Raw genomic sequence first — 27,321 nt, forward strand, 5'->3', positions numbered from 1 at the left:
CCCCATTCTCTCTGTCCCTCTGGTGTGGGTGGGGGTGTTCCTGGGGCTTAGGAGCACACCTGTGGACCCATTCCATGATGTTTAACTATGGAAATGGGTCCACAGGTTCCCTAACACCTGGTCTGACCAAGGCATTAAATAATGGTGCAAGGCAAGCTTTGCACCATTGACATATCTATCGTCAAAATATAAATATAGAGTTAAGTTTACGCTGAATTTGCGTTAAAAAAGAATGACGCAAATTTGGCACAGACAGAGTACAAATATACCCCTCTGTTTCTTCAGGGTAAATATACACCTCTTTGAACAGGTCCCTTCCATATGCTGCAGCACTACTGAAGGGTCAAAGGTCGTTGGCACAATTGCCATCATGCTTCTCAGTTCATCTTTCTGATCAAACCTTATGTACTCATGTCACATGTTCTTAAACATGTTGTCTATATAAGACTGGTTGCACAGTAGCGATCCGCCCAAAGTGCTAGTTCTTTTGTTGTGGTGGTAGCTGATTTGAGCTATGGGCTATGGGCCTTTTTACTCACAGGTGACAGTGGGTAAATGGCATACTGGTCCTTGCAGACTTTCCTGCCTGAGCTCGCACAGTCTCCCCAGATTCTGACATCTGGACGTATGAGTGGTAAGAAAACTGCTGTATTATGTGTTGCCCCAGCGTTGTTCCTACTACATGCGGTTAGTGGTTTTCACCACTGTGCTGTTTTACTTTCCTTGCATGTCTCTTGAGCTGTTCTCTGCTAGGTGTATGTCTTTCATTTGGATCCACATGTACTCAGAATGAGCAGGAAGTTTTCTTTTTGTCTGCTTTTTTAGCTGAGGCCAAATCCAATAAACGCATACAATAACTACGGTAAAATCCTCTTATTTTCCAGAGGGAGTCTGGATGTATTGCCCTCCATATCTGTAGGAGGCTGGCCTGGCTTGTAGTGGGTACCAGAGGTACTTATACATTGTGCCAGGTCCAGTTATCCCTTATTAGTAGAGAAGAGGTGTTTCTAGCAGCTTAGACTGATAGAAGGTAGCTATGGCAAAGCAGCTTAGGCTGATCTAGGAGACATGCAAAGCTCCTACTATACCACTGGTGTCATATGCACAATATCATAAGAAAACACAATACACAGAGGCCCATATTTATACTTTTTGACGCACAACTGCGCCAACGCAGTTGTGCGTCAAAAATTTTAACGCCGGCTAACGCCATTCCAAAGCGCCATGCGGGCGCCTTATTTATGGAATGACGTTAGCCGGCGCAGCTGACTGGTGTTTGTCAAAAAAAATGACTCACACCAGGCAGCGCCGGCGTAGGGGAAAATGGAGCTTGGGCGTCAAAAAATGGGGCAAGTCAGGTCTGAGATAAAATTTTGGCCTCAACCCTATTTGCGCCATTTTTTTTTACGCCCAACCCCCATTGAAATGACTCCTGTCTTAGCAAAGACAGGAGTCATGCCCCCTTGCCCAATGGCAATGACTTATGTCCCCTGGGCATGGTCATTGGGCATAGTGGCATGTAGGGGGGCACAAATCAGGCCCCCCTATGCCACAAAAAAACCCCGAAAAAAATACTTACCTGAACTTACCTTAACTTCCTTGGGATGGGTCCCTCCATCCTTGGGTGTCGTCCTGGGGTAGGCAAGGGTGGCAGGGGGTGTCCCTGGGGGCATGTGAGGGCACCTCTGGGCTCCATCTGAGCCCACAGGTCCCTTAACGCCTGCCCTGACCCAGGCGTTAAAACGCAGTTTTTTAAGGGCTGCCCCCTCCTGTGCGTCAAAATGACGTCACAGTATAAATAAGGCGCAAAGGCCTTAAAGTCATTTTTTGGAAGGGAACGCCTACCTTGCATATAATTAACGCAAGGCTGGTTCCCCCTTCTAAAAAATGACGCACATGGTGGAACTTTGACGCCCGCGGGGTCGGACGTCAAAGTATAAATATGGGGCAGTGTTTGTGCCGAATTTTGAAGCACATTCGGCGCAAAGAGAGTATAAATATGCCCCAGAGTTACTAAAAATAAAGGTACTTTATTTTCATGACAATATGCCAGAGGTATCTCAGTGAGTACCCTCAGTATAGGGATAAGTTATAAACACAAGATATATGTACACAAACCAAAATTAGGTAAGTAATAGCAAGAAAAGTAATGCAAACAGTGTAGAATTACAATAGATTGCAATAGGAGCACATAGGTATAGGGGCAACACAAACCATATGCTCCAAAAGTGGAAAGTGAACCACGAATGGACCCCAAACCTATGTGAGCTTGTAGAGGGTCGCTGGGACTGTAAGAAAACAGTGAGGGTTAGAAAAATAACCCACCCCAAGACCCTGAAAGGTAGGTGTAAAGTGCACCTACTACCCCCAGAGAGCACAGAAGTTGTGATAGGGGGATTCTGCAGGAAGAACAAACACCAGCAATGCAACAACAGTGGATTTCCAGACCTGAGTACCTGTAAGACAAGGGGACCAAGTCCAATAGTCGCGACAGTGTCGAGAGTGGGCAGGAGCCCAGGAAATGCCAGCTGAGGGTGCAAGGAAGCTGCCACCGGATGGAAGAAGCTTGGAGTTCTGCAAGAAAGAAGATAGCTGGGGACTTCTCCTTTGCAAGACGGATGTCCTACGTCGCGATGAAGATTGCAGAGGTGTTCCCAGGAAGAAAGATCGCAAACAAGCCTTGTTAGCTGCAAGGGTTGCGGTAGAGGTTTTTGGGTGCTGCTGTGGCCCAGGAGGGACCAGGATGTCGCCACTTGGTGGAGGAGACAGAGGGGGTGCCCAGCAACTCAGGGAGCCCTCACAGAAGCAGGCAGCACCCGCAAATGTACCTGAACAGGCACTTGGAAGGAAAGTGAACCAGAGTCCACGCGAAGTCACAAAAGGGAGTCCCACGATGCCAGAGGACAACTCAGAAGGTTGTGCACTGCAGGAAGGAGTGCTGGGGACCCAGGCTTGGCTGTGCACGAAGGAAATCCTGGAAGAGTGCACAGAAGCCGGAGCAGCTGCAAAACATGCAGTAACCAGCAATGCAGTCTAGCGTGGGGAGGCAAGGACTTACCTCCACCAAACTTGGACTGAAGAGTCACTGGACTGTGGGAGTCACTTGGACAGAGTTGCTGAGTTCCAGGGACCACGCTCGTCAGGATGAGAGGGGACCCAGAGGACCAGTGATGCAATCTTTTGGTGCCTGTGTTAGCAGGGGGAAGATTCCGTCGACCCACGGGAGATTTCTTCAGAGCTCCTGGTGCAGGGTGAAGGCAGGCTACCCCCTCTGATGAGCTCTTGCATTCGTTATCTAAAGAATTCCCCAAAGCAGAGACCCTAAATAGCCATAAAAGGAGGTTTGGCTACAAAGTTAGGAGGATTGGCTACCAAGAGAGGTAAGAGCCTATCAGAAGGAGCCTCTGACGTCACCTGCTGGCACTGGCCACTCAGAGCAGTCCAGTGTGCCCCCATCACCTCTGTTTCCAAGATGGCAGAGGTCTGGGACACACTGGAGGAGCTCTGGGCACCTCCCCTGGGAGGTGCAAGTCAGGGGAGTCGTCACTTCCCTTTCCTCTGTCCAGTTTCGCGCCGGAGCAGGGCTGGGGAATCCCTGAACCGGTGTAGACTGGCTTATGCAGAGATGGGCAGCATCTGTGCCCATCAAAGCATTTCCAGAGGCTGGGGGAGGCTACTCCTCCCCAGCCATCACACCTATTTCCAAAGGGAGAGGGTGTTACACCCTCTCTCAGGGGAAGTCCTTTGTTCTGCCTTCTTGGGCCAGGGCTGCCTGGACCCCAGGAGGGCAGAAACTTGTCTGAGGGGTTGGCAGCAGCAGCAGCTGCAGTGAAGATCCCGGAAAGGCAGTTTGGCAGTACCCGGGTACGGTGCTAGAGATCCGGGGGATCATGGAATTGTCCCCCCAATGCCAGAATGACATTCGGGTGACAATTCCATGATCTTAGACATGTTACATGGCCATGTTTGGAGTTACCATTGTGGCGCTATACATAGGGAGTGACCTATGTATAGTGCACGCATGTAATGATGTCCCTGCACTCAAAAAGTCCGGGAAATGTGCCTTGAACGATGTGGTGGCACCTTGGCCAGTGCCAGGGTGCCCACACACTAAGTAACTTTGCACCCATCCTTCACTAGGTGAAGGTTAGACATATAGGTGACTTATAAGTTACTTAAGTGCAGTGGTAAATGGCTGTTAAATAATGTGGACGTTATTTCACGCAGGCTGCACTGGCAGGCCTGTGTAAGAATTGTCAGGTCTCCATATGGGTGGCAAAAGAAATACTGCAGCCCATAGGGATCTCCTGGAACCCCAATACCCTGGTTACCTCAGTACTATATATATGGGTGTACCAGTATGCCAATGTAAATTGGTAAATTTAGTCACTAGCCTGTTAGTGACAAATTTGGAAAGCAGAGAGAGCATAACCACTGAGGTTCCGATTAGCAGAGCCTCAGTGAGACAGTTAGTCATCACACAGGTAACACATACAGGACACAATCTTATGAGCACTGGGGCCCTGGCTGGCAGGCTCCCAGTGACACATAGACTAAAACAACATATATACAGTGAAATATGGGGGTAACATGCCAGGCAAGATGGTACTTTCCTACAATATCCAAGAAATCATAGTGACTGCATCTCTTGGGAACTGGTTTCCATGAAACTTAACAGCACCTACACAAACAATGTACTTTGTAGTGACTTGGCCCCTTCAAACGTTTGGGAACAACTTTTAATTAAAGTGGCTAGCTGTCTTGTGCCAATTTCCAAATTTTCTAAATAAGGGGTAACCTTCTGAGCCAGACTAAAATGCACCTTTTTACATGAAACACTGAACACCAGCACAGAAAAAGGATTGGACAAGAATGTACCTCCCTTGAAGAAGTAGGCTTGTACTCCAGGCCTGAGGAGAAGGCCTTCTCATGAGGCTCTATGTTCACCTGCTCAACTTTGTCCCAACATGGTGTTGTGAGGTACTTTGAGATAAAAGCTTTGAAAAGATAGGATATCTGCTCCCTGTACTGAGCTTGGTCACAGAACACTGAGACTGAATCTTGATGGACACTCTCTCCATGGCCCTCCCCCACCTCCAGACATATTTTTGACTGTGCTACATCACCGGCTGGGTAGACAGATGTGAAAGACATGGAGTCTGAGGCCCTCTCACCCCTATACACACTCTCCAACCACTTTGTGTTGCACCTACAAGTGTAATCCCTTCTCTGTGGCTCTCATTGGATTTTTACATTGTTGACCCTCCACCTGCTGTGACTGCATTGTTCTCTTTAGGCTCCACCATCTAACAACTCTGTTGAAATAACTATGCAAACCTGACATAACTGCTGTGGACCACTCAATTCAAGGGAAAGCCCTCCCTGGTTCCGCACTGGGCTGCTTCTGCCTTTGTGACTCCAGCTTCCTTTTGTGCAAGATTCTGAAAACTCATCCATGTGTAGGGGTTATTTGGGTTACCCCATACTTTTTTACTGGTCCAATGGCATAAATGCCCAAGTGAACCCCTGTTAAATGCACACAGAGGCAATTTAACCCTGAGAGGTTCTGTAAAATGCTTATAGTTTTGTCTACCAAACGAAATAGAAGGTGAATGCTATTAATTCGATATCTATAAAACATTTAAATTTAAAAGAGATTTTGTTAAAAAATGTGTTACAATAAACTCTGAAGGGGTCGTTCTGGATGTCATCAGGGAAGAACCTCAACAACACGTAATGTGGATAGCATGAGGGTGAAGTAGCAAAATGCTTTGACCGGAAATGTACCTTAATTTGATTGTCACTAAGAATTTATCTTCTCAAAATCTTCAATCATAATTTTATAGATTTTTTTATCTGGCATGAAAAATCTCTCTGCTCAGTCACTTGCGTATACTTCTTGATAATTATGATTTTTAATAAAGGAAAAGGTACACTGCGGACCATATAAAAATACAACATTGATATAAATGATAGGAAAAAAGATCTACATAAATGTACAACAGAGATACACCACATAATGTTGAAACATTCTTGATCATTCCAGACATTCATTTTATATACACCAGGTGGTTCTTCAAAAGTATCTTAAGTCCACGATCCACCTTGAGGTAGCAAGAAGATCAGACCGATACGCAATCCCGTTCAGTGGTTCAGACCCTTCCACTAAGTGTCCGTGACAAACTCCACATTTCAGTAGCTCCTCCAGGAGGAGCATACAAGGTGGATTGCTGGAGAGATAAGGGGTGATTTCTTAATGCTTCTAATTAAATGATTTCCAATGATGAATTACATGAGGCATATTTTGCTGGTGGTTAATGTTCGGTATTCAGGCGTGTGTGCTGTGTGTTTGTCCTCTGTCCCCTGTGTTTTGGGGGGTGTATGGAGGGGGAGAGTGAGAGGAGGAGCCACAGTGAACCTGTTGCATAAGACAATGGAACCTGACAGGCCTCAGATGTTGGACGAAACCTTGGACAATCCTCTGTGCCCTTTGGCTCTGTTGTAGGGTCAGGAATAAAAGAACGACAAGACTCAGTTTGGCAATTAATACGAGCATTTATGAATAACAGCACAGGTCTGTGAATGAAACCGCACTCAAATTTGTCAGTTCAAACAGCCCTTTTTATACATTTTCGGCACCTTGAATGCGTCTTATCACTTGTCATGCATTTTGATTTAAGCGCTTGTTTGGTACATTGTATCTCTACCTACGTCAGCATAAAGCCACATTTCTCGTGAGAAAACATATAATTACACGTTTGCAGGAAAGCGAAGGTTATACATCAGTCATGGGCACATTTGTTAATAAACAGCAATGTCTTTCATCTCACATTCTAAAGGCTGTCTGTACTTCCTCCTTTGTCTAACTCCAGACTTGGAACCCTGTCTGTCTGGCCTCCCTCGCACAGCTCCTGGCCTTCAAGCATCAATGCTCATTGTGTTCCCTTCCTAAAACTCCTGTGGTGTGTCCTTCCCTTATGAACGTGGATTAGAATGTGTGCCTTTCCTGTGTATATGTTAGCAAGTTATGATTCAAGCTTCTAAGGCCTTCTACGTGCAGCTGCATTATGAATAACTGTGTCTTTCTCTTGCTTCCATGCTTCCTGCACTAAGCTCTCTATTTGGATGTCATGAGCACTCTGGGCCTGTATTCTTCTCTGATCATATACAACTCTGCACATCTTCCTCCTAATTCATGCATTAGCAAAAATTAGCCTTCTCCCTTTTCTGTATTTTCAGTAACATAACTGTCCACCAGCAGTGTCGAATAGGAGCTCCGCTGGCCTCTTTAGGAATGTATTATGTGGGCCTGTATTTCGAGCCATGGTTTAGCCTCTATTCCCACCACTCCATCTAGATTTGCTTGGATATCAGTGGGAAGGCCTCACTTTAATACATTATAAAACAAAATTGCATTTCCTCCTGTGTTTTCCCAGTTACATCCTACCTCCTGCACCCATCGTTCTTTCATTCTAGTAATGAATTCTGCAATATCCTCAGTTGGCTTTATACTTTCTGCCATAAGGGCTCCAATGTCTGGCCTGTCTGGGTACGTCCGTCGGAGCGCATCCCAAACATGATGGTGGACATTGTTAAAAGATGACCCGTCAAACTGTGTATTTATCAATGTTACTTGAGGGAACCCTGCCCTCACAAAAATCATATTTACTTCATCTCCCACTAATGAGCTGAGCAGGCTTTTGACATCACCTAAGGCAAGGTTGACCCAAGCAGTGTGTTTTTCAAAACATCCTATCCATTTCCCTGCACCTTCAGACAACGGGGGTAGTGCTCGTTTTAAATTCTCTTTGTCCATTTGTGGCCATGGTACGTACGTTGGCACTTGCCCTCCCTTAAAAATAAGGGGCAACTGAGTTATTGGTCGAGGGCTTCCTGATCTGAGGCTTAATCTTGGATCTGGTCTAGTACTGCGTGTCACCTGAGTTGGTTTGTCTTCAGCATACTTTTCCCAAACTGCAAGGAATTCTTGCATGTAAGAGTAATTCCAACTTTGGTCACCCTGTCCCTGCCGTATGCAATCTTCTGCAGTCGCTAAATCAAAGGGTTGAAAAGACCGTTGTCGGGGCCATGGCTTCCTTCCTTCTCTTTTAGTCCACCTTGCCAGTTCGTCTGAGAAGGGGTGACAATAATAACTACCCTCCTCTTGCTCTATTATCGCAATAGGCGTCAATTCTGACCTTTTTTTAAATTTCGACGGTCTTTTTGTATCTGCACAATCTCTGGTTGTCATTACTAGTTCTCATGGAGGGCGCGGACGAAAATTGTATAACCTTCTGTTGACTCCTTGCTCATGCGCACTCCTATTAAACCCATTATCCCACTCCTCATCATCTTCTGCCCCTGTTACGACCTGTGAGCCCCCCAGGGGCTCCTCGTATTGTGGCGTCTCTACACCTCCTTCCCATTCTTCTTCTTCCTCTTCTATCCACTCCTCTGCTGCCTCTCTCAGTGTGTCTGCAGATGTGTCTCCAAGACTAAGAATGATGCGCCCTGTAGTCCATTGTCCCCGGAGGGGGGCAAGTCTCCTAGATTGCTCTGCCTGTCTCACCGTGTGTTGCAACTCACTTACTAGCCTGTCTCTTCCGCTCTGCTCTGGGTCAGCTCGAGGAGCTGATGGGACGGGAGCGGGGGTTGCCTCAGTTCCTGTGCCTCTAACCTCTCCTCCTTAGGCTCAACCCGAACCGGATCTTGGTACCCTGCAGCTGGCAGGGTAGGGTACAACCCATAAGGTGGGGGCTCCCCTAGTGATTCTCCTGGGGATTCTGTTTGTGTTTGTACCACTTCTTGTGTTTGTGCCACTGCCTCTTCGGGCGCAATTGACTTTTCCTTTTCTTTTTCATGACAGAATACTCGCCATAGTGACAGAATAGCTTCCCTCTTCTGTCTTTTCTTTTTCTTATATGTTGAGCGAATGTAAGTTAATGTGTGTTCAGCTATGTCGTGGTCGAATGTCCCTTCTTTTGGCCATGGTTGAGCGTGACCCTTGGTGCCTTTATGCCACTGCTTGCAATATTTTAGTGTTCTTTTCTTATCTCAAGGTAACGTTTTCATCATGTGGTCCAGAGGGGTATCCATGATCCCCATAGGACGGGTGTTTCCTATGCGTACTTCTTGCAGTGTAACCGATGCACTGTGTATTTCTTTTTAGCTTCTTGTCTCTCATCTTATGTGTATTTTTAGCTTTTATCACTGTTGCTAACCTATGGCAGTGTTGTGTAGGAACAGTCCTACTCAGTATTGCCTGACTTCACATATATGGTTGTGAGACCGTATTGGTGAACATCAGCCATACTTATCGCTAGTTTGTGTAACACCTCTTCTATGGTAATGTCTGGGGCAGGTGAATTTATTGTGGGTCTGAGTGGGTTTGTAGCTGACGCAATGCGTGTTATAACGTTGTCATGTATTTAGATGCGTATTTGTGGTGCTCGGGATGTGTTGAGCTATTCATTGTTCAAGGCAGTGAAATTACGAACATCTGTGAGAAATGCATCAAGAAGAGCCTCTAATATAAGGGTGATTGGGTTATTATTTCAAACCGCTGGGTGTTGCATGGGCATGGGGGTTGTCCGTGAGCCCATTTAAATACTAATTTTAGCTCAATGGTATCTGTCTCCTGCCACAGAGAATCATCAACCTCACTCATAGGGATTTATTATCAACTTTTACTTACTTTGGGATTGTTTATTCAGACCTCATGTGTTTTTATTTACACTTATTATTTCCCCCTTACGGGACGCTTTAAGGGCGTCTATTGGGATGTCAAAAATATGGCAGAGGTCTTGCACCTTCTCCTCTTCACTTATATCTGACTGCGAGACAACTGGTGGGGACACCTGTCATTTCTCTATAACCTGACCCTTATGATTGTAAAACACTGTACTATTTCCGTCCTCTTTTTTACTCATTACTTATGAAATGCATTCACTGGTTGTAGGAAAGTACCATCTTGCCTGGCATGTTACCCCCATATTTCACTGTATATATGTTGTTTTAGTCTATGTGTCACTGGGACCCTGCCAGGCAGGGCCCCATTGCTCATAAGTATGTGCCTTGTATGTGTTCCCTGTGTGATGCCTAACTGTCTCACTGAGGCTCTGCTAACCAGAACCTCAGTGGTTATGCTCTCTCTGCTTTCCATATTTGTCACTAACAGGCTAGTGACTAAATTTACCAATTCACATTGGCATACTGGTACACCCATATCATTTCTTAGTATATGGTACTGAGGTACCCATGGTATTGGGGTTCCAGGAGATCCCTATGGGCTGCAGCATTTCTTTTGCCAGCCATAGGGAGCTCAGACAATTCTTACACAGGACTGCCACTGCAGCCTGAGTGAAATAACGTCCACGTTATTTCACAGCCATTTTACACTGCACTTAAGTAACTTATAAGTCACCTATATGTCTAACCCTCACTTGGTGAAGGTTAGGTTCAAAGTTACTTAGTGTGTGGGCACCTTGGCACTAGCCAAGGTGCCCCCACACTGTTCAGGGCTAATTCCCCGGACTTTGTGAGTGCGGCGACACCATTACACACGGACACTACATATAGGTCAATACCTATATGTAGCGCCACCATGGTAACTCCGAACATGGCCATGTAACATGTCTAGGATCATGGAATTGTCACCCCAATACCATTCTGGTATTGGGGGGACAATTCCATGCATCCCCGGGTCTCTAGCACAGAACCCGGGTACTGCCAAACTGCCTTTCCGGGGTCTCCACTGCAGCTGCTGCTGCTGCCAACCCCTCAGACAGGTTTCTGCCCCCTGGGGCCTGGGCAGCCCAGTCCCAGGAAGGCAGAACAAAGGATTTCCTCTGAGAGAGGGTGTTACACCCTCTCCCTTTGGAAATAGGTGTGACGGGCTGGGGAGGAGTAGCCTCCCCCAGCCTCTGGAAATGCTTTGATGGGCACAGATGGTGCCCTCTCTGCATAAGCCAGTCTATACCGGTTCAGGGATCCCCCAGCCCTGCTCTGGTGCAAAACTGGATAAAGGAAAGGGGAGTTACCACTCCCCTGACCAGCACCTCCAAGGGGAGGTGCCCAGAGCTCCTCCAGTGTGTCCCAGACCTCTGCCATCTTGGATACAGAGGTGTTGGGGCACAATGGACAGCTCTGAGTGGCCAGTGCCAGCAGGTGACGTCAGAGACCCCTCCTGAGAGGTGCTTACCTCTTTCAGTAGCCAAGACTCTTTTCTAAGTAGCCAAACCTCTTTTTGGTCTATTTAGGGTCTCTCCTCTGGGCTATTCCTCAGATAACGAATGCAAGAGCTCACCAGAGTTCCTCTGAACTTCCCCCTTCGACTTCTGCCAAGGATCGACCGCGGACTGCTCCAGGACGCCTGCAAAACCGCAACAAAGTAGCAAAACGACTACCAGTAACATTGTAGCGCCTCATCCTGCCGGCTTTCTCAACTGTTTCCTGGTGGTGCATGCTCTGAGGGCTGTCTGCCTTCACCCTGCACTGGAAGTCAAGAAGAAATCTCCAGTGGGTCGACGGAATCTTCCCTTTGCCAACGCAGGCACCAAACTTCTGCATTACCGGTCCTCTGGGTCCCCTCTCATCCTGACGAGCATTGTCCCTGGAACACAGGAGCTGGGTCCAAGTGTCTCGCACAGTCCAGTGGCCCTTCTGCCCAAAGTTGGTGGAGTTAAGTCCTTGCCTCCCCACACCAGACAGCAAACATGTGTACTGAGTGATTTGCAGCTTGTAGGAAAGTACCATCTTGCCTGGCATGTTACCCCCATTTTTTCACTGTATATATGTTGTTTTAGTTGTATGTGTCACTGGGACCCTGGTAACCCAGGGCCCCAGTGCTCATAAGTGTGCCTGAATGTGTTACCTGTGTAGTGACTAACTGTCTCACTGAGGCTCTGCTAATCAGAACCTCAGTGGTTATGCTCTCTCATTTCTTTCCAAATTGTCACTGACAGGCTAGTGACCGTTTTAACCAATTTACATTGGCTTACTGGAACACCCTTATAATTCCCTAGTATATGGTACTGAGGTACCCAGCGTATTGGGGTTCCAGGAGATCCCTATGGGCTGCAGCATTTCTTTTGCCACCCATAGGGAGCTCTGACAATTCTTACACAGGCCTGCCACTGCAGCCTGAGTGAAATAACGTCCACGTTATTTCACAGCCATTTTACACTGCACTTAAGTAACTTATAAGTCACCTATATGTCTAACCTTTACCTGGTAAAGGTTAGGTGCAAAGTTACTTAGTGTGAGGGCACCCTGGCACTAGCCAAGGTGCCCCCACATTGTTCAGAGCCAATTCACTGAACTTTGTGAGTGCGGGGACACCATTACACGCGTGCACTACATATAGGTCACTACCTATATGTAGCTTCACCATGGTAACTCCGAATATGGCCATGTAACATGTCTATGATCATGGAATTGCCCCCTCTATGCCATCCTGGCATTGTTGGTACAATTCCATGATCCCAGTGGTCTGTAGCACAGACCCTGGTACTGCCAGACTGCCCTTCCTGGGGTTTCACTGCAGCTGCTGCTGCTGCCAACCCCTCAGACAGGCAGCTGCCCTCCTGGGGTCCAGCCAGGCCTGGCCCAGGATGGCAGAACAAAGAACTTCCTCTGAGAGAGGGTGTGACACCCTCTCCCTTTGGAAAATGGTGTGAAGGCAGGGGAGGAGTAGCCTCCCCCAGCCTCTGGAAATGCTTTGTTGGGAACAGATGTGCCCAATTCTGCATAAGCCAGTCTACACCGGTTCAGGGACCCCTTAGCCCCTGCTCTGGCGCGAAACTGGACAAAGGAAAGGGGAGTGACCACTCCCCTGACCTGCACCTCCCCTGGGAGGTGTCCAGAGCTCCTCCAGTGTGCTCCAGACCTCTGCCATCTTGGAAACAGAGGTTCTGCTGGCACACTGGACTGCTCTGAGTGGCCAGTGCCACCAGGTGACGTCAGAGACTCCTGCTGATAGGCTCCTTCAGGTGTTAGTAGCCTTTCCTCTCTCCTAGGTAGCCAAACCCTCTTTTCTGGCTATTTAGGGTCTCTGTCTCTGGGGAAACTTTAGATAACGAATGCAAGAGCTCATCCGAGTTCCTCTGCATCTCCCTCTTCACCTTCTGATAAGGAAACGACCGCTGACCGCGCTGGAAGCCTGCAAACCTGCAACATAGTAGCAAAGACGACTACTGCAACTCTATAACGCTGATCCTGCCGCCTTCTCGACTGTTTTCCTGCTTGTGCATGCTGTGGGGGTAGCCTGCCTCCTCTCTGCACCAGAAGCTCCGAAGAAATCTCCCGTGGGTCGACGGAATCTTCCCCCTGCAACCGCAGGCACCAAAAAGCTGCATCACCGGTCCCTTGGGTCTCCTCTCAGCACGACGAGCGAGGTCCCTCGAATCCAGCGACTCTGTCCAAGTGACCCACACAGTCCAGTGACTCTTCAGCCCAAGTTTGGTGGAGGTAAGTCCTTGCCTCACCTCGCTGGGCTGCATTGCTGGGAACCGCGACTTTGCAGCTACTCCGGCCCCTGTGCACTTCCGGCGGAAATCCTTCGTGCACAGCCAAGCCTGGGTCCACGGCACTCTAACCTGCATTGCACGACTTTCTAAGTTGGTCTCCGGCGACGTGGGACTCCTTTGTGCAACTTCAGCGAGCACCGTTTCATGCATCCTCGTAGTGCCTGTTTCTGGCATTTCTCCGGGTGCTACCTGCTTCAGTGAGGGCTCTTTGTCTTGCTCGACGTCCCCTCTCTCTGCAGGTCCAATTTGCGACCTCCTGGTCCCTCCTGGGCCCCAGCAGCGTCCAAAAACGCCAAACGCACGATTTGCGTGTAGCAAGGCTTGTTGGCGTCCTTCCGGCGGGAGAACACTTCTGCACAACTCTCCAAGGCGAGAGGGATCCGTCCACCAAAGGGGAAGTCTCTAGCCCTTTTCGTTCCTGCAGAAACCTCAGCTTCTTCTGTCCAGTCGAAGCTTCTTTGCTCCCGCAGCTGGCATTTCCTGGGCATCTGCCCATCTCCGACTTGCTTGTGACTTTTGGACTTGGTCCCCTTGTTCCACAGGTACCCTAGATTGGAAATCCACAGTTATTGCATTGCTGGTTGGTGTCTTTCCTGCATTATTCCTCTAACACGACTCTTTTGTCCTTAGGGGAACTTTAGTGCACTTTGCACTCACTTTTCAGGGTCTTGGGGAGGGTTATTTTGCTAACTCTCACTATTTTCTAATAGTCCCAGCGACCCTCTACAAGGGCACATAGGTTTGGGGTCCATTCGTGGTTCGCATTCCACTTTTGGAGTATATGGTTTGTGTTGTCCCTATCCCTATGTTTCCCCATTGCATCCTATTGTAACTATACATTGTTTGCACTGTTTTCTAAGACTATACTGCATATTTTTGCTATTGTGTATATATATCTTGTGTATATTTCCTATCCTCTCACTGAGGGTACACTCTAAGATACTTTGGCATATTGTCATAAAAATAAAGTACCTTTATTTTTAGTATAACTGTGTATTGTGTTTTCTTATGATATTGTGCATATGACACTAAGTGGTACTGTAGTAGCTTCACACGTCTCCTAGTTCAGCCTAAGCTGCTCTGCTAAGCTACCATTATCTATCAGCCTAAGCTGCTAGACACCCTATACACTAATAAGGGATAACTGGGTCTGGTGCAAGGTGCAAGTACCCCTTGGTACTCACTACAAGCCAGTCCAGCCTCCTACATTGGTTGTGCAGTGGTGGGATAAGTGCTTGAGACTACTTACCACTCTTGTCATTGTACTTTTCATAAGAGAAAAATATACAAAACAAGGTCAGTGTATATACACATAGCCAAAAAGTTTTGCATTTCCTCTTTTCACTCTTTTCTAAGTGCTGAAAAGTACTCCTAAACTTTCAAAAAGTTCTTAAAAGTTTAAAAAGTTTTTTTTTCTGTCTTTCCAAAAAGTTCTGAAAACTTTTGCCTCTTTCTCTATCACTTTAACTCTCTCTAAAAAATGTCTGGCACAGGCCAAAGTGTTGATCTGTCCAAACTTGCAACCTTAGCTGGAAAAGAGCAAGGAGTCTCTGTATAGAGAGAGGTTTGAGTGTAGGGAAGAATCCTGCCTTGGAACTGTTAATTAACATGCTTAGAGAACAGGATAAGGCCAGAGGTGGCCCATCTGTTGAAAAAGTACCTAATAGTTCCCAATCTGATTCAGGGACTCCCCCAGGAAAAGATTCAGGAAAGAAACTTCCTAGCCTGCCCATTACTAGACAATCTAGCATAGATGGTAATGATGATGAGCCACACCATAGAAATAGTGTTGCCTCACATCATAGCAAAAACATTTATTCTCACCATACTGGTAGTAATGTTTCTGTAAACCAAGCTGTTAAGTTGGCTTCTGTAAGGGACAGGTCTCCTTCTGTTCATTCCCATCATAGCTCTGTTTCTAGAAATGTCCCTCCCACCAACCCTGATGACAGAATGTTAGAGAGGGAACTCAATAAGTTGAGGGTGGAACAAACCAGACTGAAGCTTAAAAAGCAACAGCTGGATTTGGATAGACAGTCTTTTGAATTAGAGAAGGAAAGACAGAAGTTGGGTTTAGATACCCATGGTGGCAGCAGCAGTATTCCCCATAGTCATCCTGCAAAAGAGCATGATTCCAGGAATCTGCACAAGATAGTTCCCCCTTATAAGGAGGGGGATGACATTAACAAGTGGTTTGCTGCACTTGAGAGGGCCTGTGTTGTACAGGATGTCCCTCAAAGGCAGTGGGCTGCTATCCTATGGCTATCATTTAGTGGAAAAGGTAGGGATAGGCTCCTTACTGTAAAAGAAAATGATGCTAATAATTTTCAAGTTCTTAAGAATGCACTCCTGGATGGTTATGGCTTAACCACTGAACAGTGCAGGATAAAGTTCAGAGAGACCAAAAAGGAGTCTTCACAAGACTGGGTTGATTTCATTGACCAGGCAGTGAAGGCCTTGGAGGGGTGGTTACATGGCAGTTACTGATTATGACAGCCTGTATAACTTAATCCTGAGAGAGCATATTCTTAATAATTGTGTGTCTGATTTGTTGCACCAGTACTTGGTGAACTCTGATCTGACCTCTCCCCAAGAATTGGGAAAGAAGGCAGACAAATGGGTCAGAACAAGAGTGAACAGAAAAGTTCATACAGGGGGTGACAAAGATGGCAACAAAAAGAAGGATGGTAAGTCTTCTGACAAGGGTGGGGACAAATCTAAAAATGAGTCTTCATCAGGCCCACAAAAACACTCTGGTGGGGGTGGTGGGTCCAAATCCTCCTTTAATCAGAACAAGGAAAAGAAACCATGGTGCTATTTATGTAAAATAAAAGGCCATTGGACAACAGATCCCAGTTGTCCAAAGAAAGGCACCACAGCTCCTACCACTACAACCCCTACTGCTACACCTAGTGTCCCTACTAATAGCAGTGGTGGTGGGAGCAAACCTACTAATAGCCAATCCAAGGGAGTAGCTGGGCTCACTTTTGGTAATTTAGTTGGGGTTGGTCTGATTAGGGAGACCACAGAGGCTACTTTAGTCTCTGAAGGGGCTATTGATTTAGCCACTTTGGTTGCTTGCCCCCATAACTTGGAGAAGTACAAGCAACTAACCCTAATAAATGGTGTTGAGGTCCAGGCCTACAGGGACACAGGTGCCAGTGTCACAATGGTGATTGAGAAACTGGTGCACCCTGAACAACACATACTTGGACACCAGTACCAAGTAACCGATGCTCACAACATAACACAAAGCCACCCCATGGCTGTTGTAAATCTCAACTGGGGGGGGGGAGTAACTGGTCCAAAGAAAGTTGTGGTAGCTTCAGATTTACCTGTAGACTGTCTATTAGGGAATGATTTGGAGACATCAGCTTGGTCAGATGTGGAGTTGGAGGCCCATGCAGCAATGCTGGGCATCCCAGGGCATATTTTTGCTTTGACAAGGGCTCAGGCCAAAAAGCAAAAAGGACAGGGAAGCTTGGATCCTGGAACAATGGACCAAGTGCTCCCTAAAGCTAGGGCTAGTAGAAGCAAACCACTTCCTACTATCCCTCCCTCTACAGTGGATTCTACTTCTGAGGAAGAAGAATTCCCTCCCTGTGCAGAACCTACACCAGAGGAGCTGAAAGCAGACACTGCTGAGCTTTTGGGTGAAGGGGGGCCTGCCAGGGAGGAGCTGAGTGTGGCACAGCAAACCTGTCCCACATTAGAGGGTCTCAGACAGCAAGCTGTCAAACAGGCTAATGGGGATGTCAGTGACTCTCACAGAGTTTACTGGGAGGACAACCTCTTGTACACTGAGCATAGGGATCCTAAACCTGGAGCTGCCAGGAGATTAGTGATTCCTCAGGAGTACAGAAAGTTCCTCCTAACACTGGCACATGACATTCCCTTAGCTGGGCATCTAGGACAAATGAAAACTTGGGACAGGCTTGTTCCCCTGTTTCATTGGCCTAGGATGTCTGAGGACACAAAAGAATTTTGCAAGTCCTGTGAAACCTGTCAAGCCAGTGGCAAGACAGGTGGCACTCCAAAGGCACCCCTTATCCCACTGCCTGTGGTTGGGGTTCCCTTTGAAAGGGTAGGGGTTGACATAGTTGGCCCCCTTGACCCTCCTACTGCTTCAGGCAATAGGTTTATCTTAGTGGTAGTGGACCATGCCACAAGATATCCTGAAGCTATTCCTTTAAGGACCACTACAGCTCCTGCAGTGGCAAAGGCCCTCCTGGGAATATTTTCCAGGGTGGGCTTCCCAAAGGAAGTAGTATCAGACAGAGGAAGCAATTTCATGTCTGCATACTTAAAGGCCATGTGGAAGGAGTGTGGTGTAACTTACAAGTTCACAACACCCTATCATCCACAAACAAATGGACTGGTGGAGAGATTTAATAAAACTCTCAAAGGCATGATTATGGGACTCCCTGAAAAACTCCGCAGGAGATGGGATATCCTTCTACCATGCCTCCTTTTTGCCTACAGGGAGGTACCCCAGAAAGGAGTGGGCTTCAGCCCCTTTGAACTTCTTTTTGGACACCCTGTTAGGGGTCCACTCACACTTGTAAAGGAGGGTTGGGAACAACCTTTAAAAGCTCCTAAGCAGGATATTGTGGATTATGTACTTGGCCTCAGATCAAGGATGGCTGAGTACATGAAAAAGGCCAGTAAAAACCTTCAGGCCAGCCAAGAGCTCCAGAAGCAATGGCATGATCAGAAGGCTGTTTTGGTTCAGTACCAACCAGGGCAGAAAGTGTGGGTCTTGGAGCCTGTGGCCCCAAGAGCACTCCAAGATAAATGGAGTGGACCCCACACAATTGTTGAAAAGAAGGGTGAAGTCACCTACTTGGTTGACTTAGGCACTGCCAGGAGTCCCCTTAGGGTGCTCCATGTCAACCGCCTGAAACCCTACTATGACAGGGCTGATCTCACCCTGCTCATGGCAACAGATGAGGGACAGGAAGAAGACAGTGATCCTCTACCTGATCTCTTCTCTTCCACAGAACAAGATGCTCTTGTGGAAGGTGTAGTTTTGGCTGATTGTCTTACTGCTGAGCAGAAAGATAATTGCATAAATCTCCTAGGACAATTTTCAGAACTCTTCTCTACTGTGCCAGGCACCACTTCTTGGTGTCAGCACACTATAGATACTGGAGACAGTTTACCTGTCAAAAGTAAGATCTATAGGCAGCCTGACCATGTCAGGGACTGCATAAAGCAAGAAGTTCAGAAAATGTTGGAACTAGGAGTGGTTGAGCACTCTGACAGTCCATGGGCTTCTCCTGTGGTACTGGTACCAAAACCCAATTCTAAAGATGGAAAGAAGGAAATGAGGTTTTGTGTAGACTATAGAGGTCTCAACTTGGTAACCAAAACTGATGCTCACCCTATACCCAGGGCAGATGAGCTTATAGATACACTGGCAACTGCCAAGTATCTAAGCACTTTTGATTTGACTGCAGGGTATTGGCAGATCAAATTGTCAGAAGATGCTAAACCTAAGACTGCATTTTCTACCATTGGAGGACATTACCAGTTTACTGTAATGCCTTTTGGTTTGAAAAATGCACCTGCCACTTTTCACAGGTTGGTGAACACAGTCCTGCTAGGGCTGGAAGCTTTCAGTGCAGCATATTTGGACGATATAGCTGTCTTTAGCTCCAGCTGGGATGATCACCTGGTCCACCTTTGGAAAGTTTTGGAGGCCCTGCAAAAGGCAGGCCTCACTATCAAGGCTTCAAAGTGCCAGATAGGGCAGGGTAAGGTGGTTTATCTGGGACACCTTGTTGGTGGGGAACAGATTGCACCACTTCAGGGGAAAATCCAAACTATTATTGATTGGGTTCCCCCTACCACTCAGACTCAGGTGAGAGCCTTCCTAGGCCTCACTGGGTATTACAGGAGGTTCATTAAGAACTATGGCTCCATTGCAGCCCCTCTTAATGACCTCACATCCAAGAAAATGCCTAAAAAGGTATTATGGACAGCAAGCTGTCAGAAAGTGTAGGAAGTTGGCTCTGTATGTGCTATTTCAAAGCAAGGAATAGCATGCACAGAGTCCAAGGGTTCCCCTTAGAGGTAAAATAGTGGTAAAAATAGATAATACTAATGCTCTATTTTGTGGTAGTGTGGTCGAGCAGTAGGCTTATCCAAGGAGTAGTGTTAAGCATTTGTTGTACATACACATAGACAATAAATGAGGTACACACACTCAGAGACAAATCCAGCCAATAGGTTTTTATATAGAAAAATATCTTTTCTTAGTTTATTTTAAGAACCACAGGTTCAAATTCTACATGTAATATCTCATTCGAAAGGTATTGCAGGAAAGTACTTTAGGAACTTCAAATCATCAAAATTGCATGTATACTTTTCAAGTTATTCACAAATAGCTGTTTTAAAAGTGGACACAGTGCAATTTTCACAGTTCCTAGGGGAGGTAAGTATTTGTTAGGTTAACCAGGTAAGTAAGACACTTACAGGGCTTAGTTCTTGGTCCAAGGTAGCCCACCGTTGGGGGTTCAGAGCAACCCCAAAGTCACCACACCAGCAGCTCAGGGCCGGTCAGGTGCAGAGTTCAAAGTGGTGCCCAAAACACATAGGCTAGAATGGAGAGAAGGGGGTGCCCCGGTTCCGGTCTGCTTGCAGGTAAGTACCCGCGTCTTCGGAGGGCAGACCAGGGGGGTTTTGTAGGGCACCGGGGGGGACACAAGCCCACACAGAAATTTCACCCTCAGCAGCGCGGGGGCGGCCGGGTGCAGTGTAGAAACAAGCGTCGGGTTTGTAATGGAAGTCAATGGGAGATCTAGGGATCTCTTCAGCGCTGCAGGCAGGCAAGGGGGGGGTTCCTCGGGGAAACCTCCACTTGGTCAAGGGAGAGGGACTCCTGGGGGTCACTCCTCCAGTGAAAGTCCGGTCCTTCAGGTCCTGGGGGCTGCGGGTGCAGGGTCTCTCCCAGGTGTCGGGACTTAGGATTCAAAGAGTCGCGGTCAGGGGAAGCCTCGGGATTCCCTCTGCAGGCGGCGCTGTGGGGGCTCAGGGGGGACAGGTTTTTGTACTCACAGTCTTAGAGTAGTCCTGGGGTCCCTCCTGAAGTGTTGGATCGCCACCAGCCGAGTCGGGGTCGCCGGGTGCAGTGTTGCAAGTCTCACGCTTCTTGCGGGGAGCTTGCAGGGTTCTTTAAAGCTGCTGGAAACAAAGTTGCAGCTTTTCTTGGAGCAGGTCCGCTGTCCTCGGGAGTTTCTTGTCTTTTCGAAGCAGGGGCAGTCCTCAGAGGATGTCGAGGTCGCTGGTCCCTTTGGAAGGCGTCGCTGGAGCAGGATCTTTGGAAGGCAGGAGACAGGCCGGTGAGTTTCTGGAGCCAAGGCAGTTGTTGTCTTCTGGTCTTCCTCTGCAGGGGTTTTCAGCTAGGCAGTCCTTCTTCTTGTAGTTGCAGGAATCTAATTTTCTAGGGTTCAGGGTAGCCCTTAAATACTAAATTTAAGGGCGTGTTTAGGTCTGGGGGGTTAGTAGCCAATGGCTACTAGCCCTGAGGGTGGGTACACCCTCTTTGTGCCTCCTCCCAAGGGGAGGGGGTCACAATCCTAACCCTATTGGGGGAATCCTCCATCTGCAAGATGGAGGATTTCTAAAAGTCAGAGTCACCTCAGCTCAGGACACCCTAGGGGCTGTCCTGACTGGCCAGTGACTCCTCCTTGTTGCTTTCTTTGTTCCCTCCAGCCTTGCCGCCAAAAGTGGGGGCCGTGGCCGGAGGGGGCGGGCAACTCCACTAAGCTGGAGTGCCCTGCTGGGCTGTGACAAAGGGGTGAGCCTTTGAGGCTCACCGCCAGGTGTCACAGCTCCTGCCTGGGGGAGGTGTTAGCATCTCCACCCAGTGCAGGCTTTGTTACTGGCCTCAGAGTGACAAAGGCACTCTCCCCATGGGGCCAGCAACATGTCTCTGGTGTGGCAGGCTGCTGGAACTAGTCAGCCTACACAGACAGTCGGTTAAGTTTCAGGGGGCACCTCTAAGGTGCCCTCTGTGGTGTATTTTACAATAAAATGTACACTGGCATCAGTGTGCATTTATTGTGCTGAGAAGTTTGATACCAAACTTCCCAGTTTTCAGTGTAGCCATTATGGTGCTGTGGAGTTCGTGTTTGACAGACTCCCAGACCATATACTCTTATGGCTACCCTGCACTTACAATGTCTAAGGTTTTGTTTAGACACTGTAGGGGTACCATGCTCATGCACTGGTACCCTCACCTATGGTATAGTGCACCCTGCCTTAGGGCTGTAAGGCCTGCTAGAGGGGTGTCTTACCTATACTGCATAGGCAGTGAGAGGCTGGCATGGCACCCTGAGGGGAGTGCCATGTCGACTTACTCGTTTTGTCCTCACTAGCACACACAAGCTGGCAAGCAGTGTGTCTGTGCTGAGTGAGAGGTCTCCAGGGTGGCATAAGACATGCTGCAGCCCTTAGAGACCTTCCTTGGCATCAGGGCCCTTGGTACTAGAAGTACCAGTTACAAGGGACTTATCTGGATGCCAGGGTCTGCCAATTGTGGATACAAAAGTACAGGTTAGGGAAAGAACACTGGTGCTGGGGCCTGGTTAGCAGGCCTCAGCACACTTTCAATTGTAAACATAGCATCAGCAAAGGCAAAAAGTCAGGGGGCAACCATGCCAAGGAGGCATTTCCTTACACAACCCCCCCCCAAACGAAAGAGGATGAGACTAACCTTTCCCAAGAGAGTCTTCATTTTCTAAGTGGAAGAACCTGGAAAGGCCATCTGCATTGGCATGGGCAGTCCCAGGTCTGTGTTCCACTATAAAGTCCATTCCCTGTAGGGAGATGGACCACCTCAACAGTTTAGGATTTTCACCTTTCATTTGCATCAGCCATTTGAGAGGTCTGTGGTCAGTTTGAACTAGGAAGTGAGTCCCAAAGAGGTATGGTCTCAGCTTCTTCAGGGACCAAACCACAGCAAAGGCCTCCCTCTCAATGGCACTCCAACGCTGCTCCCTGGGGAGTAACCTCCTGCTAATGAAAGCAACAGGCTGGTCAAGGCCATCATCATTTGTTTGGGACAAAACTGCCCCTATCCCATGTTCAGAGGCATCTGTCTGCACAATGAACTGCTTAGAATAATCTGGAGCTTTTAGAACTGGTGCTGAGCACATTGCTTGTTTCAGGGTGTCAAAGGCCTGTTGGCATTCCACAGTCCAGTTCACTTTCTTGGGCATTTTCTTGGAGGTGAGTTCAGTGAGGGCTGTCACAATGGATCCATATCCCTTCACAAACCTCCTGTAATACCCAGTCAAGCCAAGGAATGCCCTGACTTGAGTCTGGGTTTTTGGAGCTACCCAGTCCAGAATAGTCTGGATCTTGGGTTGGAGTGGCTGAACTTGGCCTCCACCTACAAGGTGGCCCAAGTAAACCACAGTTCCCTGCCCTATCTGGCATTTGGATGCCTTGATAGAGAGGCCTGCAGATTGCAGAGCCTTCAAAACCTTCTTCAGGTGGACCAGGTGATCCTGCCAGGTGGAGCTAAAGACAGCAATATCATCAAGATAAGCTGTGCTAAAGGACTCCAAGCCAGCAAGGACTTGATTCACCAACCTTTGGAAGGTGGCAGGGGCATTCTTTAAACCAAAGGGCATAACAGTAAACTGATAATGCCCATCAGGTGTGGAGAATGCTGTTTTCTCTTTTGCTCCAGGTGCCATTTTTATTTGCCAGTACCCTGCTGTCAAGTCAAAGGTACTTAAGAATTTGGCAGCACCTAATTTATCTATGAGCTCATCAGCTCTAGGAATTGGATGAGCATCTGTCTTGGTGACAGAATTGAGCCCCCTGTAGTCCACACAAAACCTCATCTCTTTCTTTCCATCTTTGGTGTGAGGTTTGGGGACTAAGACCACTGGGCTAGACCAGGGGCTGTCAGAGCGCTCAATTACTCCCAATTCCAGCATCTTGTGGACTTCCACCTTGATGCTTTCCTTAACATGGTCAGATTGTCTAAAGATTTTGTTCTTGACAGGCATGCTGTCTCCTGTGTCCACATCATGGGTACACAGGTGTGTCTGACCAGGGTTTAAGGAGAAGAGTTCAGGAAACTGTTGTAGGACTCTCCTACAATCAGCTTGCTGTTGGCCAGAGAGGGTGTCTGAGTAGATCACTCCATCTACTGTGCCATCTTTTGGGTCTGATGACAGAAGATCAGGGAGAGGTTCACTCTCTGCCTCCTGATCCTCATCTGTTACCATCAACAGATTCACATCAGCCCTGTCATGGAAGAGCTTAAGGCGGTTCACATGGATCACCCTCTTGGGGCTCCTGCTTGTGCCCAGGTCCACCAAGTAGGTGACCTGACTCTTCCTTTCTAGTACTGGGTAAGGGCCACTCCATTTGTCCTGGAGTGCCCTGGGAGCCACAGGCTCCAGAACCCAGACTTTCTGCCCTGGTTGGAACTCAACCAGTGCAGCCTTTTGGTCATACCAAAACTTCTGGAGCTGTTGGCTGGCCTCAAGGTTTTTGGTTGCCTTTTCCATGTACTCTGCCATTCTAGATTGAAGGCCAAGCACATAGTCCACTATGTCCTGTTTAGGCTCATGGAGAGGTCTCTCCCAGCCTTCTTTAACAAGGGCAAGTGGTCCCCTTACAGGATGACCAAACAGAAGTTCAAAGGGTGAGAATCCTACTCCCTTCTGTGGCACCTCTCTGTAAGCGAAAAGCAGACATGGCAAGAGGACATCCCATCTCCTTTTGAGTTTTTCTGGGAGCCCCATGATCATGCCTTTTAATGTCTTGTTGAATCTCTCAACCAAGCCATTAGTTTGTGGATGGTATGGTGTAGTGAATTTATAAGTCACTCCACACTCATTCCACATGTGCTTTAGGTATGCTGACATGAAGTTGGTACCTCTGTCAGACACCACCTCCTTAGGGAAACCCACTCTGGTAAAGATACCAATGAGGGCCTTGGCTACTGCAGGGGCAGTAGTCGACCTAAGGGGAATAGCTTCAGGATACCTGGTAGCATGATCCACTACTACCAGGATATACATATTTCCTGAGGCTGTGGGAGGTTCTAGTGGACCAACTATGTCCACACCCACTCTTTCAAAGGGAACCCCACCACTGGAAGTGGAATGAGGGGGGCCTTTGGATGCCCACCTGTCTTACCACTGGCTTGACAGGTGGGGCAGGAGAGGCAAAACTCCTTAACCATGTTGGACATATTGGGCCAGTAGAAGTGGTTGACTAACCTCTCCCACGTCTTGGTTTGTCCCAAATGTCCAGCAAGGGGAATGTCATGGGCCAATGTTAGGATGAACTCTCTGAACAGCTGAGGCACTACCACTCTCCTAGTGGCACCAGGTTTGGGGTCTCTGGCCTCAGTGTACAGGAGTCCATCTTCCCAATAGACCCTATGGGTTCCATTTTTCTTGCCTTTGGACTCTTCAGCAGCTTGCTGCCTAAGGCCTTCAAGAGAGGGACAGGTTTCTTGTCCCTTACACAGCTCCTCCCTTGAGGGTCCCCCTGGGCCTAAGAGCTCAACCTGGTAAGGTTCAAGCTCCAAAGGCTCAGTTCCCTCAGAGGGCAGAACTTCTTCCTGAGAAGAGAGGTTCCCTTTCTTTTGCTGTGTTGCAGTTGGTTTCCCAACTGACTTTCCTGTTCTCTTGGTAGGCTGGGCCATTTTTCCAGACTCCAGCTCTACTTTTTCACCCTGTGCCTTGCATTGTGCTCTTGTTTTCACACACACCAGTTCAGGGATACCCAGCATTGCTGCATGGGTTTTTAGTTCTACCTCAGCCCATGCTGAGGACTCCAGGTCATTTCCAAGCAGACAGTCCACTGGGATATTTGAGGAGACCACCACCTGTTTCAGGCCATTGACCCCTCCCCATTCTAAAGTAACCATTGCCATGGGATGTACTTTTCTCTGATTGTCAGCGTTGGTGACGGTGTAAGTTTTTCCAGTCAGGTATTGGCCAGGGGAAACCAGTTTCTCTGTCACCATGGTGACACTGGCACCTGTATCCCTCAGGCCCTCTATTCTAGTCCCATTAATTAAGAGTTGCTGTCTGTATTTTTGCATGTTAGGCGGCCAGACAGCTAGTGTGGCTAAATCCACCCCACCCTCAGAAACTAGAGTAGCTTCAGTGTGGACCCTGATTTGCTCTGGGCACACTGTTGATCCCACTTGGAGACTAGCCATACCAGTGTTACCTGGATGGGAGTTTGGAGTGGAACCTTTCTTGGGACAGGCCTTGTCTCCAGTTTGGTGTCCATGCTGTTTACAGCTATGACACCAGGCCTTTTTGGGATCAAAGTTTTTACCCTTGTACCCCTTGTTTTGTGAAGAGGCTCTGGGCCCACCCTCCTGTGCAGGTTTTTGGGGGCCTGTAGAAGACTCTTTACTATTTTTAGTTTTGGTTGTCTCATCACCCTTCCCCTGGGGAGTCTTTGTGACCCCTTTCTTTTGGTCACCCCCTGTTGAAGTCTTGGACACCCTTGTCTTGACCCTATGGTCCGCCTTCTTTCCCAATTCTTGGGGAGAAATTGGTCCTAGGTCTACCAGATGCTGATGCAGTCTATCATTGAAACAATTACTTAACAGGTGTTCTTTCACAAATAAATTGTACAGCCCATCATAATTACTTACACCACTGCCTTGAATCCAACCATCTAGTGTTTTCACTGAGTAGTCAACAAAGTCAACCCAGGTCTGGCTCGAGGATTTTTGAGCCCCCCTGAACCTAATCCTGTACTCCTCAGTGGAGAATCCAAAGCCCTCAATCAGGGTACCCTTCATGAGGTCATAAGATTCTGCATCTTTTCCAGAGAGTGTGAGGAGTCTATCCCTACACTTTCCAGTGAACATTTCCCAAAGGAGAGCACCCCAGTGAGATCTGTTCACTTTTCTGGTTACACAAGCCCTCTCAAAAGGTGTGAACCATTTGGTGATGTCATCACCATCTTCATATTTTGTCACAATCCCTTTGGGGATTTTTAACATGTCAGGAGAATCTCTGACCCTATTTATATTGCTGCCACCATTGATGGGTCCTAGGCCCATCTCTTGTCTTTCCCTTTCTATGGCTAGGAGCTGTCTCTCTAAAGCCAATCTTTTGGCCATCCTGGCTAACAGGAGGTCATCTTCACTGAGAGCATCCTCAGTGATTTCAGAAATGTGGGACCCTCCTGTGAGGGACTCACTATTTCTGACTAACACAGTTGGAGACAGGACTTGAGGGGTCCTGTTCTCCCTATTTAGGACTGGAGGAGGGACATTGGCCTCCAAGTCACTAATTTCTTCCTCTGTGATGTCATCATCAGAGGGGTTGGCTTTTTCAAACTCTGCCAACAGCTCCTGGAGCTGAATTTTGGTAGGTCTGGAGCCAATGGTTATTTTCTTTATATTACAGAGAGACCTTAGCTCCCTCATCTTAAGATGGAGGTAAGGTGTGGTGTCGAGTTCCACCACCTGCATCTCTGTATCAGACATTATTTTGCTAAGAGTTGGAAGACTTTTTAAAGAATCTAAAACTGTTTCTAGAATCTAATTTCAAACTTTTAACAAACTTTTAAACTCTAAAAGACAATGCTAAACAGGGACTTAACACACAAGGCCCTAGCAGGACTTTTAAGAATTTAGAAAACTTTTCAAATTGCAAAAATGAATTTCTAATGACAATTTTGGAATTTGTCGTGTGATCAGGTATTGGCTGAGTAGTCCAGCAAATGCAAAGTCTTGTACCCCACCGCTGATCCACCAATGTAGGAAGTTGGCTCTGTATGTGCTATTTCA

Source organism: Pleurodeles waltl, chromosome 4_1, assembly GCF_031143425.1.
Source record: "Pleurodeles waltl isolate 20211129_DDA chromosome 4_1, aPleWal1.hap1.20221129, whole genome shotgun sequence".
NCBI lineage: Eukaryota > Metazoa > Chordata > Amphibia > Caudata > Salamandridae > Pleurodeles > Pleurodeles waltl.